We start from the raw sequence: 18140 nt of genomic DNA, 5'->3' as shown, positions 1-18140 counted from the left end.
GGACGCGTCGCATTCCACGCGGCATTAATCCCCCGCGCCAGCCGCGCCTATATAGGCCGCTCCGCTCGCCGCGACGCGCACCCCTGCTCTCATCTCCCTCCACTCTCCGTCCACTTTCCCGATGGCGTTCTCCGACGACGACGGTGCAGCCAACAATGGCTTCCCCCGCCGCTCGCTCCACGCGTGGGAGGGGCACCTCCTCCACCAGGCGGGGTACTGATAACCCACAAGTATAGGGGATCGCAGCAGTCTTCGAGGGTAGTATAACCCAATTTATTGATTCGACACAAGGGGAGACAAAGAACACTTGGAAGCCTTAACAGCGGAGTTGTCAATTCAGCTGCACCTGGAAACAGACTTGCTCGCAAGAGTTTATCAGTAGTAACAGTTTTATAGCAGTAGCAGTAGTGAAATAACAGCAGCAGAGTAACAAAGACAGCAGTAGTGATTATAGTAAACAGCAGGATTAAAATACTGTAGGCACGGGGACGGATGACGGGCGTTGCATGGATGAGAGAAACTCATGTAACAATCATAGCAGGGCATTTGCAGATAATAATAATACGGTGTCCAAGTACAAAGCAATCAATAGGCATGTGTTCCAATTATAGTCGTACGTGCTCGCAATGAGAAACTTGCACAACATCTTTTGTCCTACCAGCCGGTGGCAGCCGGGCCTCAAGGGAAACTACTGGATATTAAGCTTTTAATAGAGTACCGGAGCAAAGCATTAACACTCCGTGAACACATGTGATCCTCACGTCACTACCATTCCCTCCGGTTGTCCCGATTTCTGTCACTTCGGGGCCATCGGTTCCGGACAGCGACATGTGTATACAACTTGCAGGTAAGACCATAAACAATGAATATCATGATGAAATAATAACATGTTCAGATCTGAGATCATGGCACTCGGGCCCTAGTGACAAGCATTAAGCATAACAAGTTGCAACAATATCATCAAAGTACCAATTACGGACACTAGGCACTATGCCCTAACAATCTTATGCTATTACATGACCAATCTCATCCAATCCCTACCATCCCCTTCGGCCTACAGCGGGGGAATTACTCACACATGGATGGGGGAAACATGGCTGGTTGATGGAGAGGCGTCGGTGGTGATGATGGCGATGATCTCCTCCAATTCCCCGTCCGGCGGAGTGCCGGAAACGAGAGACTTCGGCTCCCGCGACGGAGTTTCGCGATGTGGCGGCGTTACGGAGGCTTTACCGCGACTTCGACTTCTCCCCGTGCGTTTTTAGGTCGAAGGCAATTTATAGTCCGAAGGAGGGCGTCGGAGGCCGGCCGAGGGGGCCACACCATAGGGCCGCGCGGCCCCCCCCCTAGGCCGCGCCGCCTTATGGTGTGGGGCCCTCGGGCCTCCACCTTACTTGTCCTTCTGGCTCCGTCAGTATTCTGGGAAAATAGGGCCTTCTGCATAAATTCCGAGGATTTTCCCGAAAGTTGGATTTCTGCACAAAAACGAGACACCAGAACAGTTCTGCTGAAAACAGCGTTAGTCCGTGTTAGTTGTATCCAAAATACACAAATTAGAGGCAAAACAATAGCAAAAGTGTTCGGGAAAGTAGATACGTTTTGGACGTATCAACTCCCCCCAAGCTTAGCTTATTGCTTGTCCTCAAGCAATTCAGTTAACAACTGAGCGATAAAAGAACTTTCACGAACACATTTGCTCATATGATGTATATATTCTCATGCTATGGCTAATACTTAAGCAGTTCATAATGAGATACATGCAAATAAGATCATCTAACAGCTATGTCAATCATGGAGAGGTACCAAAATATAATAATAAGCATCATGAATCATGTATATAAGCAGGATTGCAATGTTCATAAGAGAGTATGATAAAGTGGTATCTCGCTTGCCCGTATTTGATCGGCAAAACATAAATGCCCAGGCACCTCTTGAGTTCATAGAAAGACTAGAAATAGTGATTGTCAAAGATAAAAGCATCAAAGTTATACCACAATCAAACATATTTTGGGACAAGCATATTATACTAAGAATGACAGTTGTGCTCTCAAGATAGTGCTCAAAGAAATAATGGAGACACAACATAAAAGTAAAAGATTGACCCTTCGCAGAGGGAAGCAGGGATTAACATGCGCTAGAGCTTTTCATTTTTGAAATCAGGAGTAAAATTATTTTGAGAGGTGTTTGTTGTTGTCAACGAATGGTAATGGGTACACTAACTACCTCGCCAACCGGACTCCCAAGAGCGGCTCCCATGAATTATTTGCATATTTATGTGGCACTCCTTCCAACCTTTCTTTCACAAACCATGGCTAACCGAATCCTCGGGTGCCTGCCAACAATCACATGCCATGAAGGAGTGCCTTTTTATTTTAGTTTTATTATGATGATGACACCCCCCCCAACCTTTGCTTACACAAGCCATGGCTAACCGAATCCTTCGGGTGCCGTCCATCAATCACAAACCATGGAGGAGTGTCTATTTAAGTTAATTAATTCGGGACTGGGAATCCCATTGCTAGCTCTTTTTGCAAAATTATTGGATAAGCGGATGTGCCACTAGTCCATATGAGAGTCCGTCAAAAGTAAATGACAAGGTTGAAAGCTAAACACCACATACTTCCTCATGAGCTATGAAACATAAACACAAATTGAGAAGCATTTTGAAGGTTTTAAAGGTAGCGCATGAGAATTTACTTGGAATGGTTTGAAATGCCATGCATAGGTATTTATGGTGGACACTTTGGAACAACTTGGTTTTCAGGTGTTTGGAAGCACGAGCAGCGTTCCCGCTCAGTACAAGTGAAGGCTAGCAAAAGACTAGGGAGCGACAAATCAAGAGAGCAGTAATTGTCATAATCATGCTTGCGGCAAAATAAATTAACGGAGGCATAAAAGTGATACTGGAACTCTGAAGCAATATAAATCATTGAGGCTTAATTGACTTTGGTTCAGTCATATGCATGCGTGAGCATGTGCCAAGTCGATATAAATGAATTATTCAGAGGAGGATACCACAATGCCATACTTACTTATGAATAAAACAATGCAAGCAAACATCCATGACATGCTACTCATATTAATAAATTGGAGCTAAACATGAGAGATCATAAACTACTAGACTTTCTCAAATAACATATACCTCACATGAACCAACTAAGCATGCTCACATGGATGAGTATATGTACAAAAATGAAAACAAATAGAGTTCATACCAGCCTCTCACCACAATCCAATTGTCGTAGATCGTCATTATTGCCTTTCACTTGTGTAGCTTGGATAATATGAAATGAAAATCACGCTCCAGCCACCGAAGACCATTGAACTCATAATGAACTTTACAAACCAAAGAAGAACAGCAAATATTTTTGGTGTTTTCGAATTGGAAACAAGAACAAAGAGAAACAAGCAAACAAAGCAAAATCTTTTTGGGTTTTCCTATAGCAAACTAGTAATAGCAAATAAAGCGAAACAAATGCAAGAAACCAAAGAAAACAAATGGTGAAGAGAAACAACAGAAATATTTTTGGTCTTTTTGTGTTTTGGAAAGGAAACAAAGCAAGAACAAGAAATAGCAAACTAGAAAACTCACATAAACACAAAGCAGCAGAAATTCGTCAAATTTGACAGCAGTACAGTACCCGATTTTTAATAAATTCTTCCACTGCTCAAATCGAAAAGTGTTCAACTAATGAAAGTTAGATAATAACCTGGGGAACATGCACAAAAATTGGCTTCGCCAAATACTGTTCTGGCTATTTTTGAGAATTTTTTTCGGTAACAGTCCAGAATCTGTTTTCAGGCAGCACTTCCCCAAATATCATCTTCCTCTCATTAGAAAACCACTCAAACAAACAAAACAAGTATATACAAGTATCCAGCAATCATAATATGCAAAGAATGAGTGATGCCGGTATACCTCCCCCCAAGCTTAGGCTTTTGGCCTAAGTGGAGTTCAACCCCAACGAGGGTCGCTGTTTCTTGCCGGTGGATAATGCATGGCGTAATCATAGTAAGGTTCCTGTGCAGAAGAAAAGCGTGGAGGCTCCACATGCCCAACATGATGATGCGAGGAACTTGCTGCATCGAATGATGAGTCGAGGTGTTCCTCGGCCTCCTCCGTGTTGTCTCTTGCATGATGGCCTCCTCCCTCTATGTGTGCATTCAGTGCACCTTCTGTGACCGACCAATCTTCCCTGGAATCAAGGTTAAACAGAACAGGCGTAGGCAATCTTACTAGTTTCTCAGTTTTCTTAGTTATTCTCCAGACTTTCTTATAAAATGTCATCTTGTAAAACAGGTTACCCAAGTTGGAGGAGTCAGAAACAAATTCATGTCTAATCATAGAGACTATGTCAAGTTTTTCTATGGAAAGTGGAATGTCAAGATGATGAGGTTCTACATTATGCAAAGCTAGTAAACGAGAGGCGATGAGACCTCCACAAATTCCACCTTTCTCACAGTTAGTAGCAAGTCTATAAGCTATCAATGCCCCCAAATTATAAGTCCTACTACTTTGCAGTGCCGCAGCTAGAAAAGCTAAATCCGAAATAGATAGTCTACCACCAATCTTTCTAGCAAGAACGCATTTAGTAATGAAATAAGCAAAGTAGCGGATAGCTGGGAGCTGAATACTAGTGATTTTACCACTATCCTCTGAGAAACTCCTTCCATAGCAAATCATCTTGAAGAGGCTTAAGAGTTCTTGCGGTGATCCCCTTATCTTCTCGCATGATCCCCATTGCGGTACTCTAATTGCTGCACAAAAATCACTGAATGGCAAGTTGACAGCTTTATTGTAAATTTTATACTGAACCGTGAGGTTAGATCGCGACCAATTGAACTTAAAGTCCTGCACAACAGACATAATTAATTTTGCATATTGGCTTGGCTCTCCTTCAACAAAATCACTCAGCCCTGCACGAGAAATTAGACTCTGAACATCTTCCAATATTCCCGTGCTTCTCATGAAATCCGCGCACGGGTAGTAAGAGGGGTATACTCCCTCTTCACGGTTCACCCTCATGACTTGTTGGACCTCCAATTCTTGTTGGTTAAGTTGATATCTATTCCACTCCATTTTCTGAAATTTTCAACAAACAATATAAAATTTGATTTGGTGACATATAATCAAGGGGAACTGCTATAGGAACTTGCTAGAGTACTAATCATGCATCAAAACTAGTTTATACAACTTAGAACAAGCATGCAAGCTCACTAAACATGTTACCTACAGCAGCAAAATATTCAAGATATACTCAACCAAACAAAATCCTACTTGGATAGGCGGAGGAGTCACATACCGGAGAGCAAATGTGCCAAATTTCAGACAGAAATCTGGGCTGAGCAAAGAGATCGAAAAATCCTGAGCTCTTGAGCAAAAACGCGAGTGAGAGAAAGCTGGTTCGAGTTTTTTCGGGAGAGAGAAGATGCTGGGAGAAAGAGATGAAGTAGTGGGGCAAGGAGGGGCCCACACCACAGGGTGGCGCGCCCCCCTCCTTGGCCGCGCCGGCCTGTGGTGTGGCACCCTGGGGTGCCCCACAGGTCATCCTCTGGTGCTCCCAGGTGCCTCTTCAAAAAATAGGACCAACGGTATAATTTTTGTGAATTTTTTAAAACTTTGAAAAATGCACATTTCTGGGTATTAAGTTTATTATTACTGGCCAGGAAAATTTTTGAAAACTCTAATTAACTAAGGAACTTTGCAAAACAAAAGTGCTACAGCAAATAAGACAAGTGGAGAAAGAAAGAGATGTTGTTTACCTCCTCTATGCATATAAAAGGTATTCGTTAACAAGGTTGATCAAGTCTTGCCACCGAATAATTTTTACATAGCATATGAAGAAATAAACGTCAAATCAATCATGTTACCTTGAATTGTATCGATATGGATCCAATCATAAGATTTTGATAACCTTCTTTAGGCTCATATATAGGACAATCAATAGTTCCAACTTTGATAGTTCTCACATTAGAAATAGTATTGACTCCACATACTTTATCAATCCTCTTGGGGAAATAGACGGTATGCTCCTTATCATCAACATTGAAAGTAACCTTTCCGTTATTGCAATCAATAACAGCCCCTGCGGTGTTAAGAAAAGGTCTCCCAAGAATAATAGACATATTATCATCTTCAGGCATTTCCAACACAACAAAATCAGTTAATATCAAGCAGTTTGTAGTAACTTGAACAGGAACATCCTCACATATACCAACAGGAATAGCAGTAGATTTATCAGCCATTTGCAAAGATATATCAGTAGGTATCAGCTTATCTAGATAAAGCCTCTTATAAAGAGAAAAAGGCATAACACTAACACCGGCTCCCAAGTCACATAGAGCAGTTTTAACATAATTATTCTTGATAGAACAAGGAATAGTAGGTATACCTGGGTCGCCCAACTTCTTTGGCACTTTTCCATTGAAAGAGTAATTAGCAAGCATAGTGGAAATTTCCTCATTGGGGATTTTCCTTTTGTTAGTAACAATATCTTTCATATACTTTGAATAAGGAGGCAATTTAATAGCATCAGTCAAAGGGATTTGTAAGAATAAAGGTTTCATCCAATCGCAGAATTTATTATAGTGTTCTTCTTCCTTTGATTTTAATTTCTTAGCAGGAAAAGGCATTTGCTTTTGCACCCAAGGTTCTCTTTCATTACCATGTTTCTTAGCAATAAAATCTTCTTTAGTATACTTTTTATTTTTATCATGCTTTTCAGGTTCATCTTCAACCTCTTCTTTATCAGAAGCATCATTCTTATCATTATCATTATCATTATCATGTTCATTACCACTTTCAGTTTCAGCATCGGAAATAGAAATACTATTAGGATCATTAACAGGTTCAGAGGATTCTACAACATTTTTATGTTTCTTCTTCTTTTTCTTCTTAGAAGGAGCACTAGGTTCAATGCGTTGAGAATCTTGTTCAATTCTTTTGGGGTGCCCTTCAGGATATAGAGGATCCTGGGTAGAGACACCACCTCTAGTTGTTACCTCATAAGCATGTTTCTCTTTAGAATTATTATTTAGCAAGTCATTTTGCACTTTAGTGAGTTGATCAATTTGAGTTTGAATCATTTGAAAATGTTTAACAAGCATCTTAACATCATTGGAGGTTCTCTCCACAATATCATGCAAATTGCTAATAGCTTGCGAATTTTCCATTAGATGATTCTCTACTCTCATATTAAATTTTTCTTGCTTAACAATATAATTATCAAACTCATCTAAGCATTGCGCAGGAGGTTTTGAATACGGAATATCTTCCCTAGTAAAGCGTTGAAGGGAGTTTACCTCAATCATGGGTGAAGGGGGAATTATCTCACATATATCTTCTATAGGAGGTAGATTCTTCACATATTCGGATTTAATACCTTTCTCCTTGAGAGACTTCTTAGCTTCCCGCATATCATCATCATTCAATTCAATTAAACCCCTCTTCTTCAATATTGGCGTTGGAGTTGGTTCAGGTGTTTCCCAATCATCATGATTCCGGCTTATTCTAGCCAATAAATCTTCAGCTTCATCTGGAGTTCTTTTCCTGAAAACACAACCAGCACAACTATCCAAATATGCTCTAGATTCAATGGTTAGTCCACTATAAAATATATCAAGTAGATCATTCTTTTCTAAATCATGTCCAGGTCGAGCTCTGATAAGAGAACAAAATCTTGCCCATGCCGCAGGCAATTTCTCTTCATCTCCTTGATCAAATCTGTAAATTCTCTGTAAAGCAGCATGTTGAGCACTAGCAGGAAAGTATTTTCGAAAGAAAACATCACGCAACTCAGTTGGATTTTTAATAGAACCAGGAGGCAAATTATTATACCAAGTTTTAGCATCATCCTTTAATGAGAAAGGAAAAAATTTAGCGACAAAGTAAGTACGCATCTTGATGTCATCAGAAAACAAGCTACTCATAGAAGAAAGTTCAATCATGTGTTCTACAGCACTTTCTTTTTCAGTACCACAAAAGGGTGTTTTCTCTACAATAGCTATATGAGATAGATCAAGAGAAAAATCATAATCTTTATCCTTAATGCATATAGGAGATGTGGCAAATTCAGGATCAGGAGATAGCTTATGTCTAACAGTATATTGTGCGAGAAACTTTTTAATGTTACTTGCATCAGTAATAGAATTGCATTTATCAATAAAATCATCATTAAGCTCCACATAATCTTCATCAGGATCATCACTAGAATAATCAAGTTCAGGTGAACTAACAGGTGTAGTGGCATTTTCATCAGGAGTTTCAGCATTTTCAATTTGTCTAGACCTAGCAATTGTAGCATCTAGAAAGGATCCCAGTGAACCACTATCATCAAGCACAGCAGAAACATTATCAATATTATGAGAGTTTTCAGATTCAGCAGACGTACCAACTTGTGGCGGTGAAACAAGTTGACTTATCACAGATGGTGAATCAAGTGTAGCAGAGGTACTCAGAGTGAACTTTAGAATCGCGAGCTTACCCATGATGGAGAATTTGCAGCGAACAATATCAATCCAAGTGAACTTCCAAATAAAGCTATGCTCCCCGGCAACGGTGCCAGAAAACGGTCTTGATAACCCACAAGTATAGGGGATCGCAGCAGTCTTCGAGGGTAGTATAACCCAATTTATTGATTCGACACAAGGGGAGACAAAGAACACTTGGAAGCCTTAACAGCGGAGTTGTCAATTCAGTTGCACTGAAGCAGACTTGCTCGCAAGAGTTTATCGATAGTAACAGTTTTATAGCGATAGCTTGAGTAGTGAAATAACAGCAGCAGAGTAACAAAGACAGCAGTAGTGATTATAGTAAACAGCAGGATTAAAATACTGTAGGCACGGGGACGGATGACGGGCGTTGCATGGATGAGAGAAACTCATGTAACAATCATAGCAGGGCATTTGCAGATAATAATAATACGGTGTCCAAGTACAAAGCAATCAATAGGCATGTGTTCCAATTATAGTCGTACGTGCTCGCAATGAGAAACTTGCACAACATATTTTGTCCTACCAGCCGGTGGCAGCCGGGCCTCAAGGAAAACTACTGGATATTAAGGTACTCCTTTTAATAGATTACCGGAGCAAAGCATTAACACTCCGTGAACACATGTGATCCTCACGTCACTACCATTCCCTCCGGTTGTCCCGATTTCTGTCACTTCGGGGCCATCGGTTCCGGACAGCGACATGTGTATACAACTTGCAGGTAAGACCATAAACAATGAATATCATGATGAAATAATAACATGTTCAGATCTGAGATCATGGCACTCGGGCCCTAGTGACAAGCATTAAGCATAACAAGTTGCAACAATATCATCAAAGTACCAATTACGGACACTAGGCACTATGCCCTAACAATCTTATGCTATTACATGACCAATCTCATCCAATCCCTACCATCCCCTTCGGCCTACAGCGGGGGAATTACTCACACATGGATGGGGGAAACATGGCTGGTTGATGGAGAGGCGTCGGTGGTGATGATGGCGATGATCTCCTCCAATTCCCCGTCCCGGCGGAGTGCCAGAACGGAGACTTCTGGCTCCCGCGACGGAGTTTCGCGATGTGGCGGCGTTCTGGAGGCTTTCTGGCGACTTCGACTTCTCCCCGTGCGTTTTTAGGTCGAAGGCAATTTATAGTCCCAAGGAGGGCGTCGGAGGCCGGCCGAGGGGGCCACACCATAGGGCCGCGCGGGCACCCCCTAGGCCGCGCCGCCTTATGGTGTGGGCCCCTCGGGCCTCCACCTTACTTGTCCTTCTGGCTCCGTCAGTATTCTGGGAAAATAGGGCCTTCTGCATAAATTCCGAGGATTTTCCCGAAAGTTGGATTTCTGCACAAAAACGAGACACCAGAACAGTTCTGCTGAAAACAGCGTTAGTCCGTGTTAGTTGTATCCAAAATACACAAATTAGAGGCAAAACAATAGCAAAAGTGTTCGGGAAAGTAGATACGTTTTGGACGTATCAGGTACCCCTGCCCGCCGGACACGAGGCCTCCCGGCGGCGGGTGGCGGCTAAGTCGTGGCGGCGTACCAATCCCGCCGCCGCCTCGGGGCCACGCCCTCGACGTCGCCATCGAGGAGGCGCGGATGACCATGACGGACGAGGAGCGCGCCGACCCGCGCCACCACCCCGACAACTACACGCGGTGGAACTCCTACTTCCTCCGGCGGTGGGAGCGGGAGCTGGCGGCCTACGACGGCCCGCCGCCTCCGCCTCCGCGCAACAACACCGCGGGCCGCCGACGTTGGTGGAGCGCGCCGGGCCGGACACTCGAGGCCGTCCTCGCGCACGTCGAGGGCGGAAACTTCCCAGTGCTCACGATGCCCCCTGCATCGAGGGCATCGGCGAGCCGCCACCGGGGGAACGTGTGGCAGCCACGGCGCATGGCTGCCAGCTCGTCGTCTTCCGGATCGGCGCCGAGGCCATCCTTGGCGCCGGTGAAGAAGGAGGCGACGTCTCCGTCGACGCCGGTGCGCGTCAAGAAGGAGCCGGCGTCTCCACCGCCGACCAGAGGGCGCAGCAGCGGCGCCCTCGTCATCCGCGACCAACCCTCCTCCCCGCAGCATGGGCGGAAGAGGAAGGCGGCGAAGAAGGAGGACGCCGCGGCCGCCACCAACGCCGCCGCAAACAGGCTCGCCGAGGAGGAGGCGAAGCGCGCGGAGGACGCCGCCGTGGCGGAGGCGATCGCCAGGTCGCTCAACGCCCTGGTGCCCGCCGACAACGCCCTCCCCGAGGACGCCGCCACGGCGTGGTCGAGGCGCGACCGGGAGCGCGAGGAGGCGGAGCGGCGGCGGCCGTTGGACTGGCCGGCCGCACGCCAACTCGCCGCCCGCGCCGCCCGTGCCGCTCCAACCACCGCCGACGACGTCGCGCGCTACCGCCGTCTGCGACACCTCCATCCGGCGTCGCCGTCCCCTTCGTCGACCTCGAGGCCTCGGACGACGAATGGTACAAGCCATCCCCGCGCGGCCGGTGGGGAGACGCCGGCCAGGGCAGCAGCAGCCAGGCCGCGCCGCCGCAGGTCGACGACGACGGCTCCGACGACGACGGCGGCGACTACACGGTGTTCTACCGCCATTTCGGCATGTAGAGCGCCGTGTTTTAAAATTAGCAGTTGAATTACCCTAGCCGAATTCGAAATATAGTCGAATTCGGCCTCTATGTATGAACTCCGCCCGTTATATAGTAAATATCATTAAATTTAGTCTATATTCGCCCGTTTTAGCCGTAGTTTGTCAAGTTTCCGTTTTTCAAATTTGCATCGTCGTCTTCGCCCTGGGCACGCGGCTGGGAAACTACTCCTCCCCACTCCAAATCTTCCTCCGATCCGGACGAAAATTTCACCGGATTTGGGCGTGGGGAGCGCGGGGATGCTCTCACCCACAGGTTCTAGCCACCTCCGAATCCGGCCGCCGCCGGCCATCCAGGAGGTGAGGAGCAGGACGTCCAGGTCATTCCCCTCTCCCGTAATCCATTTTGTCTATGGATTAGTACACCGGATAAACGGGACGTGACCTAGAGCTACCGCCATGCCCTAGCCTACCGCCTCCGCTTCAACCCCATCAGCCCCTCATTTTTAGTTTGTAATCTGATACGAATGTTGATGAGCACATAGCCTTGGAGCTGAGAACAGGAGGAATCCGGGAAGACAGATGGAGATGGAGTGGGGAAGAAGACAGGGTGAGGTAGGAGGAAGAGGAGGTTGTGCGGCGCCCCGTGTTTGCCTTCTTCGTCAAACATCCACAGATGAAGGCCACGATTTCATCAACTAGGTACAAAATAAATTGGATCTTTGGCCTACTTTTTAAATTAATATATGTAGGCTGTGATCATACATATACTGAAGATTTCATGTTTGGTAATTTGATTCAGTAAAAGGCTCAAGGGCTTGCCATGTTGCAAGCCAATGTGTTTCCTTCTCTTCACTAGATCAGGTCCAAAGGTGATTACGTTCTATTTTTATATAGACCTCTCTTAGATTCATTAGGTGGATTATTTGTTCAAGTTAAGTTATACTAATGATTGAAATTAATGACTGTGTGTTCTTGCAGGGGGAAGCCAAATGGCAGAGATCTTGGTACCTATGAATTATCAGCAATGCTACTATGAATATAGTGGCAACCAGTATGTACTATAGAACATATCATGAGCTTTTTACCCTTTTTAATTTATTTCTATTATAATAAAGTGTGGAACAATGTCGCAGCACAAAGAAGCCTAAGCTGTAGCATGTACTCATCATGAACGAAGTTAAGAGTATGTCTGCTGGTGATAGAGGTGGAGCTGTTGATCTTATTGGCAGCATCAAGATATCCAAGATCCCTATAGTTTCATTTATAATGACTGTTATATCCATAAACTGAAGAGTATTGTAAATTTCTGATTGTTGCTCAACTTCACGAAACTAAAAAAAAAAAGTTGCACGTTATAGATGTTAGTTTAGTCCTTGTCCTATGGCAATTAGCATATCATTCTTGCTGTCAGGAGAGAACAAGCTGAAAGTTTCAGTTAAAAGTTAATTCCATTGTCGATAGAAATGCTAGAAGGAAATAAATGGGAGCTTTAGACTTTGTGCATTGTTCATTGTATATATTTCATATACCACTCCTTCAGCTATATGCCCTGATAAACGATTATTAACTAATGTACCTTTTCATTTCTAGGATGACTTTTGATTTTCTCTAGGAATTGAATCCCCAAGTTAGTTTATAGGATACATTAGACATTCTATTTTTTCCAATGCATTAAAGGTTCACTTTCCATTCTCTAGCTCCTCAAATGTACGCAACATAATCAATAAATTGTGTTTATTTGCACATGGAAGTATGATTTTATTGTTCGCCTACCAAGTTTTTTTCATAATTGATGGGAAAAGATCTCTTTCATGGCTATGTGATATATCTATATGTCTATTTTATTTCATCGCATAATTAACTCACTATGTTTGCACCTATCCGAATTTCCTTCACCATATCTGATATGTGAAACTCGTTTCTAATAGGAGAAAGAATGTTGGAAGTGAATGAAGCCTCCACCAATCAGCAGGGAGCCTTTGACTCAAGGATCATGAAACTGATACGAAGATGGCCTGACTGCTGAAGAATATGAAGCAAGATTTAATTGCTCAGGTACTTTTCTCTTCCCGACGGATTTCAACTATGCGGCCCCTCTATTGTTATATTCGTGTATGAATTCGGAACTTGTATGATACCTACTTTTAGGCTGATAAATTTATTTATGAAACTGGTATTGGTACGTTAGCTGTATGCATTTCAAATGTCAACGGAAAGTATTCTCCCAGTGGACTAAACCTCATACTTGACTTGCTAAAGGTCAGGCAAATGCAATCACACTATTCAAATCTTTGTGTGATCTTAGTGGCGGGGTATAAGATATTTTTCGAAGAAATCATCACAACATGGAATATTTAACTAGCAATTAGTTTGTTCTTATAGTAATTAATAATATATTTTAATCGTACTCACATCTTGGAAAAAACTTCATGTTTCCTTTTCGAATTTCCTGAGAAGCTAAAGGTTTTCTCAAACGTTATGACTTTACTAATCTTTTTACTTAATCTGCTCACATGACAAGGCTGCGAGTGTATAAGCGACAGTACCAGCCTTCTACTTGTAGTCCGAGCCATCTCAAAACTGCTTGAGTTTGGGCCAGTGGGTTAAAGTAAATGGATTGTTCATTCAAGGTTAAAAACATCAGGTTTAATAGTCAAGGTTGAAAGTGAACTTTTCAGTAGTTCATGGGTGGAAAGTTGGATTTTTCCCAACATCTTTGGAATTATTCCGTGAATGGGTATTAATTATTCTGTGAAAGATTGAAAGTGAATTTCATTTGAGGAAATAACTCAGTTTGTTTGAACCAATTTTCCCGACATAGTCTCCCCAGTTAGCTCTACGTAGTTTCTTATGTGTTCATGCGCGTGCACGTGCCCATTCAGTAATTTTGGTCCGCTAGGTAGCCCCGGTTCTTCTGCTACTAACACTTCATCATTGATTTATTTATACCGCGTTGTTTTGAGTTAATGATCCATTTATGAACTTGTATAAATGGCCAGACCCATTATTAATTCATTTTATCCATCAAATGCACAATAAATTTTGAAGAGAGGTGTGCAAGTATTTATTAATTTCAGTTTCATATGATAGGAAATGTGAGATTTGTTTTCCAGTTTGAAGTATCAAGGATAACTCTTATAAATCTATACTTTCTATAGAGACATGGAGTGTGTGTCTCTGAATGATTATCTTACTATTTTGCCATGAATTTTCAGTGGAGGCAACAATACAGAAATCGCAAGCTTTGGTGTTGTTTATGGGGACATCAGAACATTGCTTCTTTATGTATACAGAAGTCAGACAGCATTCTATGTACTTCCCTGATATTTTAGACCTTCTCAGGAAGGTAAACTTCTTTTTATGCAGTATGGTAAATTTTAAAAATACCAGTCTTCCACTTTTTGAGAATTTTATTACTTCTGCCACGTGGTTGCTTTATTGTTTTGGTGATCCTGTTATGCTCACGTGGCCCTTCAGCATGTACCTCATACATGACCCTCCATCCAGGTGAGACCCCCGATATATTCTTGGATCTTTAAGAGATGGTGCAGAGAGCAATATTGATTTTCTGTTTCATTGTTCTATTAATAGAAGAAAACAAGCTTTTTTGTTCAGGTTTCATATCTCTTGAGTTCAGTGGAATTCATAGAAGAAAGGAAACTTTCTGTTCTATGGTGTCCCACTGTTCCAGGTTTTAGGGATGATCACTAGACTTGGAAGTGTGAATTTATTGTTCTCGCATGTGGGTATGTACCTAATGACGTGTATAAAACCACGACTTTTTTCTTTGACAATTCTTTCCTTTCACATTCATAGCAAGAATAAATAAGTGTACCATGACCTGCGTTGTCCATGCCATTTATCTCTATTGTGTGTTTAAGATAAATGGCATTTATCTTAAAATTGTTAAAGAAACTATTTTGCAACAAGTTTCCTTCAAATTGTTAAAGAAACTATTTTGCAACTGTAAGAATGTAAGTTAATAAGTTTCGGGATGGTTTTTTTGGAAACATGGATGATATAGGTGAAGAGTTTGGCACGACACACTGGTCTGGGCAGTCGCAGCCCATACCTTTCCTTTACCAATATTCTTACTTCCCACGTCAAATGTTGCTTTCCATGTAGGAGTACATTCCCATTTCTCTAGGATGCTCGATATTTTGGCCACCCACGATAGGGTTCTAAGAATTGATATCACAATTACTAGGTTTCCAAGTATTACATTCATATTTTGTCTTTGAACCGTGCTATTTTTCAGTTTAAGTTTGTTCTTGGTACATCATTTATTTACAGATTCTCCAAATAGACGAGCAAGGCAACCGACCCGAGGAGAGACCTGCTGATTTGGGTTTGCGGGAGCATGTATGTGGCTTGACTATGATGACCGCAATATGGGGATTTCTAGGTTTCCTCTTCATGTGTTATTCAAAAGTCGAGTTGATTGCAGTGTACCATTGCATTGTGATATGTGTTTACCAATATAATGTTATAGTAGCTAAATTTACTTTGTGCGATGTGTTTACCAACTCATGGTATGCTCGGTAATTACAGGGACTTCATGGTAGATTTGCTCAAAAGACAAGCAAGGCAATTGAGCTGCGGAGAGACCCACTGATTTGGACTTGCGGGAGTGTGTCTTGGATGGCTTGGCTATGATCTCCGTGTTATAAGGATATCTGAATTTCCGATTCATGTCTTACTCAAAGTCCAGATGACCAAAATCTAACTTTGTACTGGTTCGTATGTGTTTACCAAATCTGCAGTAGGTAAATGAGTTTTACTTGGCATACAATTTTGATCTTATAGCATTAAATCTCCTCATGATATACTTAGTAATTTACACATATTTCATTTATGCTATAGTTTTGATTCTGCATGTGCACTTGAACTCTGTTTGATCGTCTACACTGTTGTCAAGAGACTTGAAACATATGATAGTGGGATTATATTTGAATGATATGATTGTTGATTGATAGCATTTTTTCTGCTACAGCTCGCCATTTTTATGGTCTGAACACATGCATCTTAAAAATGTCCTTCTTATATATATTTACTTCCTTTTTTTTCTCTCTTAGGTGTGCTACAAATTCTTCAACCAACAATTTAGTGTACATGTGTTTTGCTTGTAGCTTGCTCAAGGCGCTGCTGGCATGACAGGTCCTATGCTCAGATCAAACATTCCATTACCCATGTGTATGAATCTATATTATTTTATCTTTATCTTCTGCTGTGGCTATTATGAGAAAAAAATGCAACACATTGTTTGTAACATTGAAGAAAGCTTTTAACAGTTCTAATCAACGACACATGATTTATTTCTTAGCAAGCAGTTTGTGACTTTTTTTCTAAAATGTAATAGGTAGTAACTTTTGAGGTTCATGTGCTTATAGTGTTACTTAATTAGTGAGTTAGTGCTAGATCAGTGTCCCAACACAGTGATGATATGCCTCATATAAGAGCAATATTCTTCTCTGAGGAAAGCTGAACCGCAAGACTCAAAACCAAACTTGAGTCTGAATGAAAAGTTCATTCTGCACGGTTTAAGTTCGTTTTGAAGTTTAACTTATCTATTGACTTGTCCTCTGTACATGTTTCAAGCAATAGCTTTGATCTTAAATGGAGACTATTAATTGGAGTGTTCCATCTTATTGTATTGTATGTTGATATATGGAGAGAGCATTTGGTAGATTATTTTTGGGCAATACTGCTCAATCATGTCTATAGAAATTGAGAATCATTTTTGGGCTACCAGATTTTTTCTAAAGGCACATGATGTGCTAGAACCTTACATTTATAAGGAAACTTTAAAATTTATAAACAGATCATCGTCTGGCACTTCCACATATCAGATGTATTGAAAGAACAAGATAAAGGTTTTTCTCTTCCAAGTTCATGATTCCAACTTCTGTGCTTTCACTCTTTTACATATATTTACAAGTTGTGATTTTGTTCTTTCGCAGTTTCTGCACTACATGTGAACTGCTAGCCACTTGACCATGTTGCCAAATGCTGAAGTGTACTTTTACTCTCATTTTTGCATGTGGTTAATGTTCTCATTTTGTTCCCTTCTTGAATTGATACCTAGAAGAACCTTGTCTTCGGGTAGTTGTCTTTTTTATTTTGGAATTCTAATCTGTATCGATTTTGTATATGAATACCTTATATCAAATCCAGAAGTTTTAAGGCTAGAATCGAAATGAGGACTTGTGGCTCATTTGTGATTGGTCCTTCTATATATTATACATTGTATCAAATTGAGAGCACTGAGTAGTGTTGGTTGCCGAAAAAGGCTTTGTACCGGTGCATGACACATTTTTTGTTATCATGTTGTGATTGGGGCGCACAACACCAATGAGGAGGCGCCCCAGGGGGCGCCCCAGGGGGCGCCCCAACCACTAGTACTAGTAATGTGTGTAGCAATGTGTGTAGCAATGTGTAGTGAGAACTAATAGGGAGTAGTATGGCTATTTGAATGGAACTAATGAGTAGAGGATCGGAAAGTGTGTTTGACACATGAGCATCAATGCTCTCTTCAGTTTTAGACTTTTGAAAATTTTAAAATCTCACGTTTCTAAGTCCTAAAAAATTATAGTTTTAAATATATAGATAGATATATATGGGAGTGGTGTATGCAAAAAAAACTTTTGTTAAAAATACTGTATTTTCAACTTTTATCAGAAATTTGTCTTTTTTGTATTTCCCAAAATTTAAAGTATTTTATATCAGGACTTTTTTGCACATACTTTTTATGTGCATATATATCTACATATTTAACACCATAATTTTTTCAAGAAATAAAAATATAAGATTTTAGAATTAAAAAAAATGAAGGAAGCACTGGTGTTTCCTTCATGTACACTAAATTCCTGTCCGTAGAGGATGAAATACTCACCAGGGCGGATGACAGCCGCAGCAGTAGCAATATGGGTTTAGGGCGGATTTACCAATCTCTCTCAGTGGATCGAGTATACTCCATATACTCTGTTTCTGGTCTGGTAGCCAGCGATATCGCTGAGCAAGCATTTTTTTTAAAAAAAAAAGAGGAGCAGGGTTTGGT

The 18140-nt window shown here is 41.9% G+C and overlaps 1 long non-coding RNA gene across 5 annotated transcripts; it reads left to right on the top strand.

Moving 5' to 3' along the window:
* Positions 1-11385: 11385 nt before the first annotated feature.
* On the top strand, positions 11386-16890 carry LOC127306175 (uncharacterized). Of its 5 annotated transcripts, none has more exons than XR_007854495.2 (7): positions 11386-11460; positions 11626-11782; positions 11883-11952; positions 12062-12287; positions 13012-13138; positions 14299-14590; positions 14699-15509. It is a non-coding gene; the product is annotated as an uncharacterized lncRNA (long non-coding RNA). The 5 variants fall into 5 exon arrangements; XR_011747608.1 differs by lacking the exon at positions 11386-11460 and adding an exon at positions 16159-16890 and having other exon boundaries at positions 11515-11782; positions 14699-14829; XR_011747607.1 differs by lacking the exon at positions 11386-11460 and adding an exon at positions 15635-15801 and having other exon boundaries at positions 11515-11782; positions 14699-14829.
* Positions 16891-18140: the final 1250 nt, after the last annotated feature.

The sequence above is a fragment of the Lolium perenne genome, chromosome 6, assembly GCF_019359855.2.
Source record: "Lolium perenne isolate Kyuss_39 chromosome 6, Kyuss_2.0, whole genome shotgun sequence".
NCBI lineage: Eukaryota > Viridiplantae > Streptophyta > Magnoliopsida > Poales > Poaceae > Lolium > Lolium perenne.
The sequence above is the reverse complement of the archived record's forward strand: the minus strand, read 5'-3'. Positions and strand labels throughout refer to the sequence as shown.